Source organism: Sceloporus occidentalis, unplaced genomic scaffold (assembly GCF_023333645.1).
Source record: "Sceloporus occidentalis isolate IW3139 unplaced genomic scaffold, rSceOcc1.0.p SCAF_352, whole genome shotgun sequence".
In the NCBI taxonomy this organism is placed as follows: Eukaryota; Metazoa; Chordata; class Lepidosauria; order Squamata; family Phrynosomatidae; genus Sceloporus; species Sceloporus occidentalis.
Genome location: NW_028317332.1, coordinates 412,701 through 434,727, shown reverse-complemented (window position 1 = coordinate 434,727; position 22,027 = coordinate 412,701).

Sequence of the window (22,027 nt, the reverse complement as noted above, 5' to 3'; positions counted from 1 at the left end):
CCTGCGTTTTTTTTCTTGATGAAAAACGCCAGGAAAAACGCCAAGAAAACTGCCACTGCATTTTTCTGCGTTTTGGCGTTTTTTTCTGGAGTTTTTTCTGGCGTTTTAGCCTTTCTGTGGAAATTGCTTTTTTTGACCTTAGGCAGTTTTTCCAGCCTTTACAAGTTAGAAGTTTCACCCAGCTAAAAGGGATTAGGATAAATGGCAAGTATCTGCCCCCTGATGTCATTTACTTGGTAGAGTTCTACGCCCCGGCGGACCCTTCTGTCTCTTTTCTGTGGTTTGTAAGGCCTGCTTTATTCCGAATGTCTGCTCCTCTAGGAGGATTGGCCCCAAATGATGCTGCAAATTGTTTGCTGTTGCTTTTGGCGCGCAGGATCCAGTTGATGCGTCGCGTATGTTTGTTTGTAATGGATGTTTGTTCCAAATGGTGTAGAATTCAATATGAACTTTGTTTTGTGTGAAACTGTTTGTTTCCCGCCTATTTTTCGTAGGACACACAGATACCGGGTCCATCCTCTGCATTGTAACTGTGGAAAAAAACGCCATAAAAAACGCCAAGGCAAACCCCACATGGCTTTTTCATGGCGTTTTTTCTCTCCCATAGACTTCTATTGGAGAAAAACGCCAAGATTTCCTTGCAAAAAACTCCAGAGTGTCAACATGCTGCGATTTTGAAAAACTGCCACAGAGCCCAAAAAAGCAGAAAAACGCCAAAGAGGACTGAAAAAACGCCAAACAGAAAAATGCCGAGTGGATACGGCATTGTGCGATTTCCTATTGAAGAACAGCTAACATCTGGCTGCAGCGTTTTTTCACTAAAAAAACGCCAGGTGGCGCTATTGGCGTTTTTATGGGCGTTTTTATGGGCGTTTTTATGGGCGTTTTTAGCAAAAAAAAAACAAGTGGAAACCTAGCCTAAAGCAAAGAAAAAATAGCACCAAATAAGTAAATTAAATGAGTGTGATATACATTATATGATGTCATACAGATAAATATCCAAATATGAAATTAAATTTAAATGTAGACACTTTTTTAATTTTTTTTTTTATTTTAAAAATAAAAAAAAATAAAAAAATGTACAAAGATGAGTCAATATAGAAAAAACATCATAAAAATCAATTCGTCCTCCCAGTAAATTAATTGATCACGATATCAGAGTTAGGCTAGGTTTCCACTTGGGTTTTTGTCCTGCGTTTTTTTTCTTGATGAAAAACGCCAAGAAAACTGCCACTGCATTTTTCTGCGTTTTGGCGTTTTTTTCTGGAGTTTTTTCTGGCGTTTTAGCCTTTCTGTGGAAATTGCTTTTTTTGACCTTAGGCAGTTTTTCCAGCCTTTACAAGTTAGAAGTTTCACCCAGATGAAAGGGATTAGGATAAATGGCAAGTATCTGCCCCCTGATGTCATTTACTTGGTAGAGTTCTACGCCCCGGCGGACCCTTCTGTCTCTTTTCTGTGGTTTGTAAGGCCTGCTTTATTCCGAATGTCTGCTCCTCTAGGAGGATTGGCCCCAAATGATGGTGCAAATGGTTTGCTGTTGCTTTTGGCGCGCAGGATCCAGTTGATGCGTCGCGTATGTTTGTTTGTAATGGATGTTTGTTCCAAATGGTGTAGAATTCAATATGAACTTTGTTTTGTGTGAAACTGTTTGTTTTCAGCCTATTTCTCGTAGGACACACAGATACTGGGTCCATCCTCTGCATTGTAACTGTGGAAAAAACGCCATAAAAAACGCCAAGGCAATAAACCCCACATGGCTTTTTCATGGCGTTTTTTTTTTTTCTCTCCCATAGACTTCTATTGGAGAAAAACGCCAAGATTTCCTTGCAAAAAACGCCAGAGCGTCAACATGCTGCGATTCTGAAAAACTGCCACAGAGCCCAAAAAAGCAGAAAAACGCCAAAGAGGACTGAAAAAACGCCAAACAGAAAAACGCCAAGTGGAGATGGCATTCTGCGATTTCCTATTGAAGAACAGCTAACATCTGGCCGGAGGGTTTTTTCACAAAAAAAACGCCAGGTGGCGCTATTGGCGTTTTTATCGGCGTTTTTAGCAAAAAAAAACCAAGTGGAAACCTAGCCTAAAGCAAAGAAAAAATAGCACCAAATAAGTAAATTAAATGAGTGTGATATACATTATATGATGTCATACAGATAAATATCCAAATATTAAATTAAATTTAAATGTAGCTACTTTTTTTAATTTATTTTTTTATTTTAAAAATAAAAAAAAATAAAAAAATTTACAAAGATGAGTCAATATAGAAAAAACATCATAAAAATCAATTCGTCCTCCCAGTAAATTAATTGATCACGATATCAGAGTTAGTAATAAAAGGGGTCGCTCTCGGCTAATACAGGGGCGACAACAGCTTTTACGTAAAATAATGCTCTTAATTTCTCTCGAATACTGATTTCCAAATTTTAGAGCCCTCTTCTGCTGTCTTCTATCGGTTTTTTCCATTTCGATTTGATTGGTTACTTGATTTTTAAACCGAGACCAGGAAGGGATGTTTTGCGATTTCCAGTTTTTTATTATTAACTATTTTATTGCCAAAGAGATATGTATCCCCCAAAAAACAGGGGTGATTTTAATTTCGGCCATGCTAGATGGGGTTCAGGTCTTCTATCAACATCTTCGATGCCGAGTGCCCGTAAAGTCTCAAAAACCATATTCCAAATAGGCTGGAGATTTACACGTCCCCCCCAAACATGCCGGTATCTGCCCCGACTAGCGTTACATCGCCAGCATTTTAGAGAGTTCTGTTGGAAGGAAGTTTCACCTGTGATTGATTTTAAATTGTAGCTCCAGTAAGTTGAGGCAATGTTTCCAATCCATTCCTTCTGCGGGATTTCCCGTTTTATATCTCTCTCCCATTTATCGAGGTACGTACGGATCTCACTCCTCCGGTCGTTATTTATCAGGTTTGAATCCGAGATTTAAGTTTTTATTTTTATAATAAATTACATTTAATCCTGTTCTCTCTGTTTCCGAGTCTGACATCAGATGGTCTAATATAAAACTTTTTATTTGTAAATATCTGAAAATATCCTTGGTCTGTAAATTAAAATCAGATTTAAGAGATGCAAATGGTTTTATTATTATCTCCGTCTAATAGATCGCTTATTTTGTCGATACCTTTACTCTGCCATTCTTTGATGTCCGTATTCTCTGTTTCGGCCTGGAAAATAGCAAGAGAGCAGAATTTGGGGATTTTATCTTTATTCTTATCTTTTTGTCTTATTTTTTTCCAAGATTTTAGGGGATTATTAATTATCAGGTTTCCTTCCTGTTTGAGCCAATTCTGATATTTTGAGGGCTGTAACCAGAGAGAGATTTCTGGATCTAGTTTTCTCGCGTTCTCTTTTTCCATTAGGATCCATGATTGAGTTTTTTTCTCTAGCGATACCCAATTATTTCGGTATATAATCATATTTGAATCTTGGTATTTTTTTTATTTCAACTGCTCCAATACCGCCTTCTTTTAATTCCCTCCTTATTATTCTCGGTTATGCTATTCTCGGTCTTTTGTTTTTCTATATAGATTGATCGAAAACTACTTGTATTCCCTTAAGATTTTTCTCTGGTGAGATCATTGCTATTGACCTGAACAGATATAGCCAAGTTGGAAGAATATAAGATTTAATAGTATTAACCCCCCCCCCCATGAAATATTAGTCTGCTTCCATTCTGACAGACATTCCTTATTTTTTTTAATAGGATATGAAAGTTTATTTCCATAATTTGATTTATTTTAATTGGTATAGAAATCCCCAGATACACAATTTTATCCTTATGCCATACAAAAGGTAATTTTTCCCGGATATTTTATATTTAATAAATTATGGCTATTCAGCATGAGAATATTAGATTTAGAGATGTAGCCACTTTTACTCTTCAACTCTCATGACTCTCATCCATACTACAGTCATGAGACTAAATGACGATCTTGGCAGAAAAAAAATATAAAGAAGTAAATCTAATTTTTAAATTACTTAACCCCATCGTGACAAAGGCTGATTTTACTTTTTGGACCCTTCGTGACAATGGCCGTTTTAACATTTCTGCGCTGCTTGTGTTTAGCTGTAAATTTTCTTCTTTCCCGTTTACTGAACCCACACACATTAGATATTGTTTTTTTCAGGACCAGAAGGTCTTTCTTTAGATGACATTGTTTTGATTGTATCATATGATTTACTATTAAAAAAAGTATAAAATATGGTGAAAAATTTATAAAAAAACAGGTAGCGTTTTGCTATTTCAAAGCCATTTTTTCCAAATCTGGTAATTCTTCCCCCCATGTGCCATTTCGGGTATCTTTGAAGCCGGCCAATGCAATTTACCCCATCAAGTAATATATTTTTGAAAACTAGACAGCCCAGGGTATTCCTAATGCTAGTATTTTAACCCTTTCCAAGCACTTATTCTACCATCAGCCTTTACCAAACTTTATGGTAGTAATTTTTTTTGCATTGGTTTTTTCACACATATTTTATTTTAGGTATGAATAAACAGGTTCTGGTATATGTCACTATCATAAAACACCCCAATATGTGTTTAGCAACATCTCCTGAGTACAGCGATACCTCACATGAATGATTTTGCCTGGCTGTTTGGGGGCAAAAGGGCCACATTTGGGGCATGCGCATTTTCAATGTTGAACTTTGGCGTTTGGCGATCAACTGCCCATGTCCTATTTGGCACATCTTTGAGCCGGGCCATTTCAGTGTGCCCAATAAAGCATGGGTTTGTCTTTTTTTAGGGGGAACTAAAAGGCCACATTTGGTACCTGTGCATTTTTCTAATTGGAAATTAGATGTGTGGCCATCCTTCCCCGCATGTTAATTGGGACATTGTTGAACCCGGCCAATTCAATTTACCCCATCAAATCATACATTTTTTAAAAGTAGACACCCCATGGGCATTTAATATGCCAGTATTTTAACTATTTCCATGCGAGAATTGTTTTAAGCTAATATGCTAATTTTAGGACTTGCTCACAAAAATATATTTTTTATATATATATTTTATTTTATTTTTAACATTTTTTTTCAACTTGAAGGTTCCCCTGATAGTGACATCAGTGGGAAATTATTTTTACATTTTACTGTTTTTTTACTAGTTTTTTTCTAATTATTATTAATTTTATTTTATTTTTTAATTTATTTTTACTAATCACACTGTGATTAGAAAGCTGGGCTCCATTGACTTGCATGGTTGAATGCAGTACCTGTATTCAACCTGCAAGTGGAGCCAGAGTTCTCTAGAGGGTCTGGAGACCATCTAGCTAACTTTTTCGTCTTTATTGTTTTTTTTCCCTGGCCGCCGCCATCTTGCTGATGGCGAAGATCACCGGCAGCTGCGGCTGTGACTGCTCTCCGGAGCGGTCACAGTCCATCCCAGGTAAGTGTTTGGTGTCGATGGATGCCTCCTGATCGAGGCATTCCAGCGACACCATTTAAGTTTAGGAGGCGATCGTTGATCGCCTCCTAAACGCTTTTAAAACGGGCGTCCGCCGCCATACACTGTATGGCGGATGTTGACGCCCCGGGGAGGGGCCAGAAATGGCCCCTTAGTGCCGATCGTGGCGTTGCTGAATGCCTCGAGGTCAAGGCATTACAGCAACGCCATTTGGGTGCAGAAAGCGAAAGTAGATCGCTTTCTGCACCCGTTTAAAGGCGTGCCGGTCCTGGCACGTCAATTGTCGTAAACGACATGTTTTTCGGTGACGTGCCCAGACCGGCAATTGTCATCAAGGGGTTAAAGAATAACATAGGATGTGATGTCACAATGTATTGAAACTCATTGCCATTAACATAATACTAATAACACATTGTACAGCGCTGCAGAGTATGACGGCGATATATAAATAATAATAACACATTGTACAGCGCTGCAGAGTATGACGGTGATATGTAAATAATAATAACACACATTGTACAGCGCTGTGGAATATGGCGGCGATATATAAATAATAATAACACATTGTACAGCGCTGCGGAGTATGATGGCGATATATAAATAATAATATCACACATTGTACAGAGCTGTGGAGTATGACGGCGATATATAAATAATAATAACACATTGTACAGCGCTGCGGAGTATGACGGCGATATATAAATAATAATAACACATTGTACAGCGCTGCGGAGTATGACGGCGATATATAAATAATAATAACACACATTGTACAGTGCTGTGGAGTATGACGGCGATATATAAATAATAACACATTGTACAGCGCTGCGGAGTATGACAGCGATATATAAATAATAATAACACATTGTACAGCGCTGCGGAGTATGACGGCGATATATAAATAATAACACATTGTACAGCGCTGCGGAGTATGATGGTGATATATAAATAATAATAATAACACACATTGTACTGCGCTATGGAGTATGACGGCGATATATAAATAATAATAACACATTGTACAGCGCTGCGGAGTATGACGGCGATATATAAATAATAATAATATAACACATTGTACAGCACTGCGGAGTATGACGGCGATATATAAATAATAATAACACACATTGTACAGCGTTGTGGAGTATGACGGCGATATTTTTTTCTACTAACATCGTCATTTAGTCTCGTGACTGTAGTATGGATGAGAGTGATGAGAGTTGAAGAGTAAAAGTGGCTACATTTAAATGTCGTTAATATTTGGATATTTATCTGTATGACATCATATAATGTATATCGCACTCACTTCATCCAGGATGCTCGGCTCACCTGAGGGATAGGCAGAGTTGACAGCAGTGATGTCATCACGGGATGCCTCCTCCAGAGCAGCGATGTCACAAAGGCAGTGATGTCACAAAGGCAGTGATGTCATAATGCACTGCTTTATAACGGCGAGCAGCCAGGCAGAGAGTCACTTGCAGACACTACTTGGTGCATGCGACTGCTACCTTCTGGTTCTCCAGTTTGTAGAGCGATTGCTATTTACTGCCACTAATAATGGAGTTTCCGTGCTCAGGGCTCTGTGGCGCTCATCAGGAGGAGGACCTGCGCTCTCTATGTGTGATTGTGTCCTCCCTGTTCATCCAACACCCTGACAACATCACCGCAGAGCTACTGGCAAACCTGCTGTCATGTAAGCAGTTTACACGCGGGTTATGGGCGTCCTTCGCAAAGAACTCTGCAACAGCGGAAAGAGTTCTGCGGATGCTCCTTGAGCGCATGAAGAAGGAGGAAGAGGAGGAACGTCGTGACGTCTCCACCGTGCTTCGCAGCCAGCGGGATATCAGGTCTGTGGAAGCCGTATCAGCAGTTCATGAAATAGTAAATGCTGTGGAAGACGGATCCGTCATCAACAACCTGTTCCCAAAGCTTCTGTGTGCGCTGATTACCGAGATTATCCGCACCAGAGCGAGAGACACAACCGGCCGCCAAGCATTTCATCCACGTGGATTGGCAGTGGAGACGCTGAAGGACGTACTGGTGAGACAGAAGATCTGTGACGACGCTGACATCATGGAGGGGTTGGAGCTACTGTGCGAGTTTGAGGAGACTCACCCCGAAGGAATGTTTTCTCTCGCAAGATTCTTAGTGACGTGTGGAAGAGAATCTATCGGAGAAGTTGTTAGTGGACTGCTGCCGGTGCTGGAGACATCTCGCCCGGCACATCTCATCACCGTGACCGCCTTCTTTGTAGAGCTCCTCTATCACCCAGGAGTTATGGACAAAAAATTAGCCAAATCCGTCCTTGAATCGATGATCAGGATCTCCGCCAGCTGCGATTCTGCCATCCGCTGCCTCTCCATCCAGGCTCTAGGAAACGCAGCAAATGGAGCCAACAAACTGATCAAGAAGTACAAGGACTCCATCCTGGGAACGCTACTGGCTGCTTTAAGAGAGGAGCAACCAGAGCCCAAAGTCATCGAGGAATCACTGAAGGCTGCAGCTAAGATCGTGAGACTTCTGACGAGGAAGGAGATCGGGAAGCAGTTTGTGGAAATGGCGCTGTACAGCCAAAAGCTCCTCAATAACACCAATGGAGGGGTGCAGATGAATGCGATCCTGCTGCTTGGGGAGCTGGGCCAAAAATGTAAAAAGGTCGGCACAGGGTCAGCCGCCAATCATTTCCGGGGCTGCCTACCATCTCTGCTCGTGAAGCTTCCCCATAAAGACATTGAAATCGCCTCGTCGGCCCGGTTCGCTCTCTATCACTGTTTGCCCGTCGTGGGCTGCAGGGACATGCAGAGCCTCATACACGGGCAGAGCATGGAGCTGAAGACCATCCTCAAATCCATGGTGGAGCGGCACGCGGAGGTAGCCAGGGACCTGGTGGCCCAATCCGTTAAGCTGCTGCTTCACCTGGAGACGCTCAGCGAGATCATCACGCTGATAGGTGACCTCCTGGAGTTCATGGACCTTCGGGACCTCTATAAACTGAATAAGGACGTGAACCTGGAGCAGCTCTGGAGGGACATGACGGGGCTGTCACAGTACCCCATTCCCTTGGTCAAGGACGCAGCATGTCGCACCCAAAACCTGCTGCTGTATAAATGGCCGGGGATCAGGCTCTCCCCTCTCGTTTTATCTATGAAGGCGGCTTTGAGACCCACAGACTTAAAAAAGACAGAAAAATGGAGCAAGAAGCCGCTGGAGACGATAAAAGAGGAAGAGGAGGAAAAGGGGGGAGAGGAGGAAGAGGAGTGGTGTGACTGCGTGGAGGAGATGTAGAGCGGCATCACACTCACAGCAATGTATAAACACCATCAGGGATATAATTGACCCAAGCAGAGATCTGACTGTCATTCTGGGGTAAAGAAGGCATTTTTTTTCCTAGTTTGTGCAAAATTGGAAAGAGTCACAACTGGGTTTTTTTTGCCTTCTTTTGGATTAACAGCAAGAACAATAAATTTGTTAAACCTGGAAACTTTTCTTTTTTATTTCTTTATTTTTAGTTAAAGAATCACAAACAGTCGCTAAAATCAGTTTCCATCTAAATTAGTGTCAAATTAATCTTAAGAGGTATTTTTTTAATATGACGATAAACCTAAAGTACAATTAAATGTGAAGTCAGCGCCGCAGTGCAGCAGAATAGTTCTTTAGGGCCAAACATGAAAACGGCTTAAACTGTGGTGTAAAAGGTTGTGTTTATGACATCACTAGTATGTATTAGACAATCCATTAGGATATCACTGTTCACATCACTGTGTTAATTACATCACTGCTCTGTAGGAGAAAGCCCATTATGACATCACTGCTCTTTAGGAAGCAGCACGTTATGACATAACAGCTGTCAACACTGCCTATCCCTCAGGTGAGCCGAGCATCCTGGATGAAGTGAGTGCGATATACATTATATGATGTCATACAGATAAATATCCAAATATTAACGACATTTAAATGTAGCCACTTTTATTCTTCAACTCTCATCACTCTCATCCATACTACAGTCACGATCCTGACATAAATTTTTTTATAAAAAAGTACATTGAATTGTTTGTCAATTACTTTAAGGTATAACATGGGGTGTGATGTCACAATGTATTGAAACTTATTGGCATTGAGATAGTTTTATCGATGACGGATCTCGCCAAGAGAACTTAAATAAATAATCAAACTCATTAATGTTATTTTTAAGGGTTATATGCCATATAATTATTTGTTATTTATTGTTATTAAAATAATATTACCGTATTGGCTCGAATATAGGCCGCACTTCCCCCCCCCACTTTAAGTCTTTAAAGTGGGGGTGCGGACTATATTCGGGGTTTAGTGCCGGGCGCCGGGCAGGGTTAGGATACAGATCCCCCGCAGCGGTGCAGGGGACCTGCATCCTACTCACCGATACACTCAGACAGCCTCCCCTGCCAGCACTTCCCACGGGGGGGGGGGGGGTGCCGGCACGGGAGGTTGTCTAAGCGCATCGTGCGGATGGTCACCGGCTGCGGAGGTTGTTTACCCGCATTGCCGCAGCCAGTGAACGTCCGCACGATGCGTTTTACCTCTGCTCCCAAGACTTACCAGAGCAGACTCCCGGGTGTCTTGCGGGGCCGGCGGGGGACATCTACGCAATACGCGTATACAACTTTTTTCTTTAAAAAAGCACCAAACTTTTAGGGTGCGGCCTATATACGGGGGCGGCCTATATCCGAGCCAATACGGTAATATTCTATTTGAGGGTTAGACATTTTATTAAGGTTTCGGTTATGCTTATATAGCACTAACAGATTCTGTAGCGCTGTACAATGTAGCATAGTTGTCTATAAAAATAGATTTATAGAGACAGAAAAAAAGTATCAAGGTCCTGGTCATCAGAGGTTACAATCAATATCATTTAACACAATATTTATAGAATTATAATTATTCTAGAATATTTTATAGAGAAAAAAGATAATATTTTCTCTGTACTAATATTTCATTGGTGGACACTGAGTGTGCCTCCACCCATAGTTCATTGTCAGTGTCATGATGTCATATCACGCTCTGGAATGAAATGTGACATTTACCAAAAAGCTCACAGCCAGGGCTTAACCCCTTCAGTCCCATATGGACGTACCGGTACGTCCAAAAAAATACATCCCAAGAATCCCCTATGGACGTACCAGCACGAAAGCCGGAAAGCTGTTACATTTTTAAATGCCAATCGTGCGATCGGGCATTTTCGTCCGTGTTGCGTCACTGCTGACATCGCACGGAAGGTCATCTGAGGACAGGATATCCCAGTAGGGTCGATCGCTCCGATGAGGCACAGACACTGTGATCACAGTGTGATCGGTGCAGGGGGATCGCAGGGAGGAGAGTGAAACCATGTTTCTCACCCTCCTCCCATGCTGAAAAACGAAACTGAGAAAAAAAAAAGGTTAGTGATTTTTAAAAATGTTTTTTAAAAGATCACTAAAATAATACAATAAATATTAATTTAAAAAAAAAACCAATAAAGTGAGCTAAGTGTCACTGGCATTAATAACATGTTCAAGAGGTCCCTAAGAGGACCTCTAACCATAAAAAAAAAAAAATACATTAAAAAAATACAAAAAATAAAACATTTAAAAAAATATATAAAAAAGATAAAAATAATTAAAAAAGAAAAAAAACCTTACATCCCATTGGCCTAACACAACATCTACCCAGTATAACCCTCCTGCCCCCGTTCACAACCCCCAAACCCGTTAAGCCGTAAGCATAAAAATGCTACAAATAATGTACACCTTATATGGAAAATCTATATAAATTAGGTATTTCTGAAATCAGGACCCCTGAATTGATAAACGTGGATGGGATTTTCCATCACTTTACCTAATTTTGTGAGAATTCAGAGGGAAAATTTATTTTAAAAAAATTAGGTGTTTTTTTTTGCTAATTTTCGCTACGTTTTACTAAATTTCTCATTCTAAATTTTCAGCTAATCATCTAACTATGGCATCAGGATGGTGTATATGTATTAGCATAAATATATTAAACATGTTACTGCCTCGAAGCCCCGAAGTTCATCTCTTTAGCCACTTGTTGGAGCCAAAGCCGCATCATTGCAATTTTCCAATGCTTAAAGCTGCAGTTCCACTAAGAAACGTCTTCCGCAAATAAACCTTAAATAGGTTTTTATCCTTTCCCCACATAAACCAGCACAGAAAACTTTTGCGGCAACCACCAATCAGTGCCTGCTTAGAAATGAACAAAATGAAAGATATTAAAAGATTTAAAGATATAGTTTTGCAGAGTAGGTCGAACAGATCTCCAGATCCTCAGTCTGTTATAAATAAGCTTTGCTCTGCAGGATCTCTATAATCCTGCGCGATACTTTCTCCTGCTGCTTCATTCATTTATGTGGCTCCTGATACATTGTTACCGACCGGCACAAACGTCGTATAATTCTATATCTGCCGGCTTCGCAGGACGTGCAGGACTTCCGTTAAAGAGAAAAGCCTCATGTTTACTTTTGGACATTAATATTTTCTAATTATATTTTGTAATATTTTGTGTTCTTAGCAGAACTTTGCCATATAACCCTTGGGTGATCCAACATCATCTCAACTCAAAGAGAGAAACAGAAGAAAGAGCCTCAAATCCCCCCCAACAGAATTTTGGTCCCGTATAGAATCCATAAGGCTGTTCTTCTATTGTGGGCACGTTCGGCTCTTGTGCAGAGAGACAGAATAATAACTGGTAATAGACTTATGGACAGAAAATCATTCAAATTTTTCATTTCCCTTTTGGACAACGTTTGGTTTAGATGAAATTTGGAAGGCTTTTTCCTTTCGGAAACTAAAGTTGTTGTCACTCACCCTCAAAAGAGAGCATAAAAGAGAGACTGTTAGAGAGAGTGTGAATGAGACAGTGTAGGAGAGAGTGTGAATGAGAGAGTGTGGGAGAGAGCATGAGAGAGTGTGAATGAGAGCATGAGAGAGTGTGATAGAGTGTGAATGAGAGGGTGAATGAGAGAATGTGAATGAGAGAGTGTGGGAGAGAGCATGATAGAGTGTGAATGAGAGAGTGTGGGAGAGAGCATGATAGAGTATGAATGAGAGAGTGTGGGAGAGAGCATGATAGAGTGTGAATGAGAGAGTGTGAATGAGAGAGTGTGAATGAGAGTAGGAAAAATCAATACATGCAAACCAAATTTCTGTGCTCTCTGCTTCATTTTCGTTTGTTTTGTTGGGGTCTCTCCTCGTTTTCAGACATTTCCGAATGCACCAATCTAACCTGTAATATGATGACAACATATAATTCTCTATACAGCCACGAGATGTCTATGTCTGAGAGAGACATGCTGTAGCGGCTTCTATGGCTGCCGTCCACGATCTCAGCTTCAGCTCGTACATTTTACTTGCAAGCGATTTGAATGTTAATCAATATGTATATCGCCTTCCAAGTTATAGAATGAGACTGCGTACGAGCTGTATCCAACTCAGCTTTTATTAAATCAACCCCAGTGACCGCCCGATGCTGATTGGACATCTCTATGATTTCTCAGTGAAAGCAGGACTCCTGAACATATTGTGATCAGGAGTAATAAGTGAAAAAAAACATATATAACAGAATATTTTTACTAGATAAATCCATGGGGTCTAGATCTGGGTTCCAGTTATGTTTCACTGCTCTCTGAGAATAATGAAATTATTCAAGTAAATAATAGAAAAAAATGTGAATAAATAAGGCTCCAAACACCCTTATTTGCCATTAACCCAAAATAAAGAGTTTTGACCCTTTACTCTCCACCAAAACATGGAAGAAGTATGTATCTTGCATTCATGTGCGAAGAATGCTATCGACATAAAAAATGACACTTTTCTGCCCCTTTAGGCTTTCAATTGAGCACCAAAGAGCATCAATCCTTCAAAAAGCAAAAGAATAGATTTTGGAAACGCTTTTAAACTCCATTATGGAAAAAATGCGGCCGATAAAGAGGGGGATAGACCACGGGCTGTAACATTGTTTCACTTTCCAATCTAATTCCTCGGGGGAAATCTTTTCTGATGATGCGCTATAAATCTTTATCAAACAAAGTAAACCTCATTACCGTTTGAAGTAGAAAGACAACGGTCCGTCTATAAAAAGAGGAAAATGCTTAAGAATGAATTAAATGTCATCATCACATTCATTCATATCCAAGCTCTAATATTCATTTTATATTGTAAATTACAAAATAAAGATAAATGATTATAACAATCAATTACAAAGGAAATGTATGTAATTTATCATGGGGGGGGACCGAAAGAATTTGTCTAGTGTAGGGGGCCAAGAAACGAGGAAGATGTTCGGAGCTGGGGGCCGAGAGAATAGGAAGATGTCTGGAGCTGGGGGCCAAGGGAAGAGGAAGATGTCTGGAGCTGGGGGCAAAAAGAAGAGGAAGATGTCTGGAGCTGGGGGCAAAAAGAAGAGGAAGATGTCTGGAGCTGGGGGCAAAGAGAAGAGAAAGATGTCTGGAGCTGGGGGCCAAGACAAGAGGAAGCTGTATGGAGCAAGAGCCCAAGGTAGTAAGGAACTGTCGAGAGATGAGGGAAAATGATGGGATCACCAGCTTAGAGAACATAGCTTATGCATTAAATTCAGCTTGGAGAAGATACACCATCCCTCAGCGGAGTACAGTGGAGCCCCTTGCTTATGTTATGCTATTATTTCTCTAGCGACACTAATGGAGATTTACGGGCTAATCGTGTGCTTATATAATCGGCATGGTAATAACAGAGAGAAGATCGATAATGCTCAACGCACTTTATCTAATGATATTTCCTTTACTGCGCTTTTTTTCAGTTCAGAGAGAACCGCTCTCCTACATTCTGTTATATCGATCAATTGTGACTAATGAGTAATGACTACTGATCATTCGGCTGGGTTTATGTACCAGTGAGCGCTGTAATGCCTTCAAAATCTTAGTTCAATTTCTAATCATAAATTATCTTTTTACACAATCTCTTCTTCCATTCAGATCATTTGGAGTACATCGGACATTGATCACCTTATACATTTTTTATGCATACGCGCCATTTCTGCGGTTCCAGGTGCTGTGGACTAAACATTTCATGAAACTCAGCCATATTGAAGTTGTGCCTAATATATTAGTAGGGGCAATAGTTGCACAGCACACACTATGACACATTAAGTATGAGCCATTGCTGGAGAGGTGGGGAGAGACATGACATTTCAGGAAGGCTCAGGGACCTTGGAGAGCGATAGAAATGGAAGTTCTACCTGTTGCTTCAATCAAATGTTTACATTGGTTCTCGAGCACACAATGCCCCTCTTTTTCTTGTAACTTTTGGGATGACTTGACATTCCATGATGGATTTGTAGACGAGGGCATGCAATGTCGTAGATGGTTTATGAATTTGTATATGCAAATATTTGTTCCTCTTGACGACCACTTCATCGAGGTCTGAGTTGAGTCGAGTTACTTGAAAAACCACTTGAGTTTTCCGGCGGCTTGTCTATTCACAAAAGATATTGGCTGCTGTTGAGTTGAGTCGATTGCCGCAGGACATTGCCGGTCTCTCGTTGAGTTTTGTCCTTTTGGTTAAGTCAAGTAGAGTTGAAATCCTTGAGTTGAAATCATCGAGTGAGTCTTTACGTTGATTCGGAGGTCAAGTGGTAATGGAGCTGGAGAAGACTTCTGAAATTGTGGAGCTCTGAGGTCAATGCCAGTCCTCTTAAGAAGATAAAAAGTGGTTTTTTTCGAGAATTGGCGAGCTATTAATCTTTTCTGCATGTTGGAGGTGGAGCCGAGACTTGGTTGAGTTCTCGGTTGAGATCATGTTGCTCTTTTTCAGCCAAATCAAGTGAGCAACTCGACTCGACTCGTCCACTTGTTACAACTTGAACCTTTGCTAACAGACCCGAGGAAACTCAAGCAGTCAAAGGGTTCAGCGTGGAGATCAAAAGCCTGAGTTTTTTCATAAAGCCAATTATTGGAAGTGGTTTGGCTCCAGAGATCTATACAGAGAACAAACACAGGGAAGTGACAGAAATTGACGTTCTAAGTAGCTTTATAAGGTTCGTGTTGTAGACGTTATTGGACTAACACATGGAAGCATTAGACTAATTACATTGTATTTTATTTGGCCGGAGAAGAGTTAAATAAATCACTTTGAAAATCAGATGGGTCGCACACACAGGGCCGGACTGGCAATGATAGGGATGCGTAGCCACCAGGTGTTTGCCCGGTGTGCCAAATGACCAGTCCGGGTCTATTTACAAATATTTAGTACACTGAAGGCGATGGAAAGATGTGAAAAAAATCTATTTTCAGAGATGAAGAGAAAAAAACAAATAAATTGAAAAGGAAAAAAAAGCTTAGAGAGAAACACTGAGCGTTGGAATGCAGGCAATAATGGAAGTGAGGAGAGATATTGATCTCTATATATTGATTTCTATTTCCTGTGATTGATTTATGAAGGGAACAATATATATCTGCCTAATAACAAGTTCTGTCCACCAGGACATGCATTTCAAAGGATAAACATAGTGAGAGCTGATTCAGCCAATCAAATCCCACATCTTTTTCCCTTTTATTTAACATATTATTATTTTGTCATAAAATAATAAAATACATTTGTTATTTATAAAAAAAAAAAAGACAAATCAATCAATCAATACAAAATAATATATGAACTATATATAATATATATAAAAAAACAAACAAAAAAAACAAGGGTATTTTTATCCAGGGCCTTCCCAGATATACGCTGTTTTTTTCTTGCTCATCACTTTTGTGGTACGGTATATATTTTCTTTTCAAATTATTTTTTTGTTTAGGTTTTTTAATGATATTCCATGAGACACTGGATAAAAAAAAGTGTGGAGTTGTTTTACTTGCTTACTGTACAGCGCATTAGGAAGATCAGATCTCAGTGGGTGCAAATGGCCCCGTACACTGTATACTTAAATCAACAAGTTTTTCTTCTATACAGCTGAACAAACCTTTCTACAAAAGAAGCTCATTGAGTTTGGTACTTCCAAATGTATGGTAAGTCTGTTGAGTTCAAACGCAAACTCTCTAGATATCTCCTCCAAACAGAGCCCTGGCTCTAAGAGCTTACAATCTAAAGTAGGTGCTGGAATACTTACGAGAGCAACACGCGCAATTAATATCTTTTTCATGAATTTCCCTAAAAATTAAGTTTCAATTTTTTTTTTTAAATGTGAACCGCTGATGGAATATCACTGGATGGGGAAAGAGTCAGATAACCCGTTTTAAAGAGGTAGAGCAATTACCTGGACGTCGGTATTCAAGAAATATGTTTTTTTCTCAGTTTGGTAAAAAGTTTTAATTGCCTTTGTTGTTACTTATAATATATATATTTTTTTATAAAAAAAAGACTTTTAGCAGGACAAAATATCTTCAAAGGGTATTATTAGGGTTTCAAAGCTTAGAAAACTTTTAGGAAGGAGAAACTTTTTAATTGTCTCGTCAGTCAGTTCACCGGCACTAAAACAAACCGCTAATGCGTTAAGAATATATTCACCAATCCCTTAAGTGCCCCTAAGGAACGGCGGGCTTTCCTTGTAAGGTGGGTTAATTTAGGATATTCATAGCGTTCTGTCAGGGCCGGCCCAAGGCAAAATGCCGCCTGGGGCGAATTTAAAAATGCCGCCCCCCCCCCCTTATCTACCCTTCCTCTCCGCCCCCCCCCTTGTACTTACCTTTCAGCAGTCCTGCGGCGAGTCTCCCTGTTTGAGGAAATCTTCCGGCACTCAGCATTACAAGCCGGCACCGAGACCGAACAGGGAGACTCGCCGCAGAGGAGACAGAGAGGGGCCCCTTTCTCTCTTTAGCTTTTTTTTTTAAAAAAAAGGGCTTGGGGCGGCAAAGTGCCCCCCTTCAAAAGTGCCGCCTGGAAGTGGTTGCCCCACTTGGCTGCATTGTCGGGCCGGCCCTGCGTTCTGTGCATCTGCTGCCCTGGTGCGGCTCCGAGGTCGGGAAATAACCCCCCGAGGACCTGAGAAACTCTACTTCTGCTGTGCAGATTATGAGACGGACTCGCGCTGGTGACTGTTAATGTTCACCGGGGTGGACTTAGCTCGGAATCTCTCACCGCCTTCCATGGCTGAGCAACATTCACTAATATATGGAAAAGTGACGCTCTCGCCCCCATAATTTATTAATCTGTATTCACCTCTTCTACAGGACCATGACGCATGGGAACATGTATTTACTCAAAACGCAAGTGTCATACTCATAACCCCCCAGTGCTGTATACAGTAATATAACCCCCAGCTCTGTATACAGTAATATAACCCCCAGTGCTGTATACAGTAATATAACCCCCAGCACTGTATACAGTAATATAACCCCCCAGCGCTGTATACAGTAATATAACCCCCAGCGCTGTATACAGTAATATAACCCCCAGGGCTGTATACAGTAATATAACCCCCCAGCGCTGTATACAGTAATATAACCCCCCAGTGCTGTATACAGTAATATAACCCCCAGCACTGTATACAGTAATATAACCCCCCCAGTGCTGTATACAGTAATAACCCCCAGCGCTGTATACAGTAATATAACCCCAGTGCTGATTCGGGAACAGAATTTGTTGCCCGGTGCTTACATTCACTCTCACACTCACTCACGCTCTCATTCTCATACTCTCTCATACTTTCTAAATCTTTCCCTACATTCTCTGCCAACCACTTCCGCCTCTGGAGGATGGGGAGAGGAGGTCACCGCAAGCACCGACATATTGCCCTCTCTCTCCCTCTCTCACTGGCCGTATATTAAGATCCCTTAGTTTTATCCCCCATTTTAGTCGCCCTCCTCCACAGGATCACTATTATTTTAATAAATTAACTCTTTAATTTCTGCTAGCTCTTCTCTCTGAACCTGTCCTGGCATTTTTTCATGATACATATAAAAAGTCCAGAGCACCGCATCCCGTACCCATTAGGATTGCTCCGACTTCCCTATATACAGGCCCGGACTGGCCATCGGGCACATTGGGCGTTTGCCTGGTGGGCCGGGCCGCGACAGGGCCGTATTGATGCCCGTGTAGTCAGAATGGAACGGAAGGGGCCTTGACAGGGATGCAGAGCAGGGCTAGGTCAGGGGGTCATAGAAAGTTCAGTGGGGAGGGGGAGGAAGTGAAGGGGGTATATAAGGATGGGGCATAAGGGGGTGTTACAGGGTCACCGTACCCAAGGCTGGGTCCCCCTGTTTGAGGGCTGAGGAATCACCAGTCAGTCCCTCATACGGATCGCACTCAGCTATCCACGGATCATCCAGACCACCATTCGTAGTAAACCAAGAAGAACTCTCTTTATTACAAACACACAGAACTTTATACAATCTCCATGCAATGTGTACCGAACCCAACCCCCAATCCCATCAGCCACATCCCATCACAAATCCCATCAGTATACAGGGGATGTATCAGGTGAGGGGATTACAGAATACAATGGGTTCCCCCACCTGTGTTATCCCCCCTGTAGTGCGGGGGCCGTCTGGGCAGACAGGGCTGTGCTGGCTGATTAAGAGCCCCAGCCAGATTATAGGATCGTCTCTTTGAAGGCTGGGGCTGAATCCACATCAGTCTCTGGGCCGGTTACACAATAAACACAATATAATATATTACCGGGTCACAGTATACAGAACCGGACACAAAAGTGCTCCGTGACCCGGCTAAACTTCATATGACGCATGAGCCAGCTAGCCTGGCCCTGTCACAGGGGGTTCGGGGCTTTTTGTTGTGCCAGCCTACTTGGTGTGTTTGTCCCACCCTCCCTCCCTTTTATTTTATGATGTGTCCTGTGGTTATGTGACCTTGTTACTAATTTTCTTTGTTTTGTTTCAGGTTTTTGTCACAGCCGGGGGGCGGTAGCTTGCCAGGTTGCCGGGGGGTGTTATGTGGTTATTGCCACTGGTGTTCAAGTGTCGGTGGGAGGTTCCTGGCTGGGCGGTTGCTGGAACCTCAGGTGGGGGAGGGGCATCATGGTATGCCCTCCCATAAGGTTATGCTTACGGTTCGGCCCCGGTTGGTCCTGGCAAGCTTACGGGTGTTTTATGGTATTTGGGTCATTGCCGTGTTAATGCACCTTTTTATGTTTACAGGTTGCATGGCAATGATGTTAATAAATTGGCTGTGGCCTTTATTCATCCCACGTTTGGTGTCTGTGTTTTATTGGGGGGTGGTTATCTAGGATGACCTTGCCCGAGAGTCGAGGCTACCCCTGATGGAGCTGCAGCTCCAGGCTCCTACCTTAAAATAGGCCCAGTCAGGACCGGACTGACTGGGCCTATGCGGCCTCTACGGCCGCATTAACGCAGGGCATATGGGCACCTTCCCCTTAAGCCCGCCGCAATTGCAACCGGGCCCGCCACTCTAAGGGGCCGGGAAGCCCCCACCAGGGCTGGCCATACGGGTCTGCGGCCGCACAGGGTTTAAATTAAAACATCGGGGGGGGGGGGGTTGTTGTTTTTTTTTTTACATGGAGGATGTTAAATAAAGTTACAAAAAAAAAAACCCCGATGTTTTAATTTAAGCCCTGTGCGGCCGCAGACCCCTAAGGCCGGCCCTGGTGGGGGCTTCCCGGCCTGTTAGAGTGGCGGACCCAGTCACAGTTGCGGCGGGCTTAAGGGGCCCTGCGTTAATGCGGCCGTAGAGGCCGCATAGGCCCAGTCAGTCCGGTCCTGACTGGGCCTATTTTAAGGTAGGGGCCTGGAGCTGCAGCTCCATCAGTCAATCCGGCCCTGCCGCGGGCCCGGTCGCAGTTGCTGCTTGCTCCGGCAACAAGGTAAGTAGGGTGAGGGAGGGGGGTGCAGTGAGAAGGGGCAGAGGGGGGCTAGATAGTGAGAAATGGAGAGAGGGGATAGATAGTGAGAGGGGGTACATAGTGAAAAGGGGGAACATAGTGAGAAGGGGCAGATAAGATGGGGAGAGGGGGTAGTGTGAATGCGTATGAGAATGAATGAATGAATAAATGTGTGGATGAATTGTGTGAATGCGTATGGCAATTAATGAATTCATGTGTGGATGAATTGCTTGAATGATTTGGGAGACTGCATTAATGAATGTGTTAATGATTTGTGTGAATGAGTAAATGCAAAGATGGTACATGAAGGGTGGGCTTTAACAATAAATAAATAAATAAATAAATAAAAATGGGCTGCTCAGGCTTAAATGCCCGGGCCTATTTTTTGTCCCAGTCCGGGCCTGCCTATATATATATATATATCCAGTATATGCTCTTTGCATTAACGCTTATAAAATATGAGCCCTTTTAATATGATGTTTTGTCCTTTTTCTGTAGCTTTTATGTCCTTTTAAGAATAATTGTAACCCTGTGTTGTATGACATTACAGCAAGGCCTCCTTTGTCTCCTTGTACTCCGTGCGCGGAATATGTCTGAATGCGGACGGAGGATAATACAGAAGGCTCCGGCGCGTTCCGCGGCGTGGGATACAGATCCTGGCTGTTTCTTGTATCTTTTTATACGTTTTATCTATATTGTATTTGTAACAATGTAGCCTCCGTATTCATCTCCCGCTGTTGTGTTTCTGTGTAAAAGGCTTCGCTCAAAGCCCAGAGGGTTGCCTTTTATCCAGGAAATGCCATCCCACCTGGTGCCAGCCCCTGAATGCCGCTTTCTTCATTAAAACAATTCACGGCTTCAGATCAGTCGGGCAGACGGGAAAGACCCTAATGACCTCATACGGTGCAACACTCCAAAAACACAAAGTATCTTTTTGTAAAAAGCAGTGGGCTGCCGGCGATTACTAGGAATAAACCTGACACCCGGGAGCACAAACATCACGCGGAGCGTTACGATAGAAACAGAACGCTCTGTCATAATAATAGAGAGCAGGCGGGAAGGAACCCAAAAGGCATCCGTTCTAGATTTCAGCCGTGTAACGGCCAGGTGGTTAGGTGATATGTTGTGTATGCAGTTTGCAGTTCTCCAAGGGTTAATGATCTAGGAAAAGGGCTAAACTGCTTCAATTCATCATTGTGTTTTAAGCCGATTGAATTGATACAAAGTTGGCCATTTTGACTCGAAAGCATCACAATTCTGTTCTCATATGGCAAGGGATTCCACGGAATGGCTCAGACTTGCGATGTGCTCTCCAGATGGAACGTCTGGGATAAGGAGACCTTGATAATTGTTCTCCTTGGCTACAAAACTTGTACCCTGATGCCCCACTTTCATCCCCTGATGCCCCTCTTTTCTAGGAGGTGAGAATGTTTGCTGGGTATGAGGGCATCGCAGGGTTCTACAGCCCTAAAAGCCCCGATAATGTGTATAGAAACCTTCCTCGTCTGGCCACCTTGTTGCCCTCAACTTGAATCCATCGCAAGGTGGCCATGGAGGAGCTGCTGTCCAACTTCAGCTAACTTCACAGCTTGATGGGCTGGTCAACAGATGTCCTCTGATCCCCCCAATGGGGGCAGCTAGGTGGGGCAGTGGCTAAAATTGGGACTGTCCTGTGAAATACTCCTCCCCGTGTAAATCTAAATCTCTGGGAGATATCAGTCCAGAAGTATAGTTTATGGTATGAGTGACACGTGAAGGCCTTCCGCGCTCTCGTATACATTATCTATCGCTCCTGGCAGAGCTTTCCCGT